The following is a 2,528-nucleotide window of genomic DNA, read 5'->3' as shown; positions in this document are numbered from 1 at the left end:
GTTTGTTCTCAGGTAGAGGCAATATGCACTCTTTATTGCTTTAATGGCTTGGCCTTTTTCAGCAGCAAGCCAAGAGTGAAAAACAGGTAGAGAGAAAATTTAGCAGAGAGAACAGACAGAGCAGGAAAGACACGGCTGGGAAATCCCAATTAAACCGTGAATTAGAGTTCCTTCGAACTCTAAAATTAGAGGCGCGGCTTTGAAATCAAACCGCAGAGTTTTCTTTGTTTGTTCAGTTTGTTCATAGGTTGAGGCAAAATATGCACTCTTTATTGCTTTATTGGCTTGCCATTATTCAGCAGCAAGCCAGGAGTGAAAAACAGGTAGAGAGAAAATTTAGCAGAGAGAACAGACAGAGCAGGAAAGACACGGCTGGGAAATCCCAATTAAACCGTGAATTAGAGTTCCTTCGAACTCTAAAATTAGAGACGCGGCTTTGAAATCAAACCGCAATAAGATTCTTGGTTTGGCAAAATTTCTCACAAACCACAGGGTGAAATACAGATGGAAGGAAGGCAGAGACAACAGGTGGAGCAGTACAGAGGATAGAGGGGATGGGGGGTTGGGATGTGAGAGAGAAGACTGGAGATCTGGTCCTTGTTCTTCTTCTGCACACTGTGAACAAAAAAGAAGAAAAAAAAATTATTTTATTAAAATTATATCACATGGTAATTGTATGAACTAATTGTGACTACTGAAAAAGGACAAAACAAAATATTCAAGCTAAACTGTTGTTGGCTGCCATGTGCAAAAAGTTGCATAATTGGGCACTTTTTAAAATAATAAATATTTATTTAAATTCAGCAATAATATTTTTAATACAAATATGATTGAGTGAATCATTAACTAATCACAAGTAGTGTGACTACAAAAATGTACAAAAAAAATATTTTAGCCCAAGCTAAATACACAAGCTGCACTTATGTGTATTTATTATAAACTTGTGTTTAAAAGGTCTAGTTTGAATGAAAGATTGAACCCATCACTTCACAGCTTATATAAGTCAGATTATTTTTTTTATTTTGGTCTACTTCTCTTACAGTATGTGCACACCTACCAGGCAAAGCACAGATGTCAGTCAAGTTCCTGAAAGTGTAAGACGAGAAATAATATGTTAGTTGTGTGTACAGTGTTATCAGACTTACAGAAATACAAAGCCCACACGATATGATACACAGAACTTACATTCAACACGGTAATTATAGAGTAATATAGCACACCAGCTGATACAGCAGCCATTTTATAATTCAAACTAATTAACTGAAGTATTTCAACTTAAATAAGGCTACTTTTAGACTGTTACTAGTCTTAGCATTGCTGCTAGCATTGCTGCTAGCGCTAGCATTCCTGCTAATGTCAGCACTTCAGTTAGTGTTAGCATTGCTACTAGCGCTAACACTCTTACTGTTAAAACTGAGCCACAATGGCAATAATAAAGCTCATTTGTTACGTTTGTCTCACTGACCGCCAATAAATATCACAGGAATATCACAGTAATATTCTTTTTGTCAGTTAACAACTGCTAAGGCTAGGGTTAGCACTACACCTAGCGTTAGCATTGTTGCTAGCATTAGCATTGAAGCTAGCGTTAGCACGGCTGCTAACAGCAAAACTCATAAAGCACTCTTACTGTTAAAACTAAGCCACAATGGTAATAATAAAGCTCATTTGTTACTTTGTCTCACTGACCGCCAAGAAATATCACAGGAATATCACAGTAATATTCTTTTTGTCAGTTAACAACTGCTAACGCTAGCAATAATGCTAGCATTAGCATTGAAGCTAGCGTTAGCACTGCTGCTAACAGCAAAACGTCATAAACAAATATAAATGATAGCGAAGGTTCTTTTTTTTCTTTCTTTATTCTTTGAACTCTTTTAAACTCTGATGGACTTAATATGTGAGTTTAAATGTCAAACATGTATTTTTACCATCATAAAAATAAAACAGTGCAGTACTGAGTGTACTGTACTTACCACAGCAGAGAGCAAAGCGGAATGACGACAGTTGGTCCAGTGATGGGTTGAAAACAGATGAGGCGTTCAGGTGGTGCTTGGAAATTTGACCATCAATTTGAACAGCAATAATGAGTATATACATGTCTGTGTGTTAGTCTCTGTGTGAGAGATATAGAGAGATAGAGGGAAAAAAATAAACTAGACTAGTGTACAAATTGGTACTTTTTGTATAAGCAAATGAGTGACATACAAAAAAATATGGCAACTGGCATTACATGAGCAAATAAAAAGTATTTCATCTTGAACTGTTTTGTGGGTTTTATTTTAAAACTACTTTAAGTTTGTTAGTGGGGAGATAAACTATACAGACTATAAACAGAGACATTAAATGAGATTAGATTAGTTAAACATTAGTTAAAATGTGGGAAAATCAACTACAGACAGGTAGATGCTGTAAGCTTTAATTATCCAGTCAGAAAGGATGATTTTAAAGTCATCAACTTTAAAATCATCTGGGCAGTTTGTCAGTGAGACAAACTGCCCAGATCTGAAAAACCTGTTTGCCAATCA

General features: G+C 35.9%; 1 long non-coding RNA gene across 1 annotated transcript; it reads right to left on the bottom strand.

Moving 5' to 3' along the window:
• Positions 1 to 218: 218 nt before the first annotated feature.
• Positions 219 to 2,117, bottom strand: LOC109199782 (uncharacterized). Its single transcript, XR_002060088.2, has 3 exons — positions 1,977 to 2,117; positions 1,058 to 1,086; positions 219 to 615 (listed from the first exon to the last, which is right to left on the bottom strand). It is a non-coding gene; the product is annotated as an uncharacterized LOC109199782 (long non-coding RNA).
• Positions 2,118 to 2,528: the final 411 nt, after the last annotated feature.

The sequence above is a fragment of the Oreochromis niloticus genome, unplaced genomic scaffold (genome assembly GCF_001858045.2).
Source record: "Oreochromis niloticus isolate F11D_XX unplaced genomic scaffold, O_niloticus_UMD_NMBU tig00002548_pilon, whole genome shotgun sequence".
In the NCBI taxonomy this organism is placed as follows: Eukaryota; Metazoa; Chordata; class Actinopteri; order Cichliformes; family Cichlidae; genus Oreochromis; species Oreochromis niloticus.
Note: the sequence above shows the minus strand (reverse complement) of the source record. Positions and strands in the feature narration are given on the sequence as shown.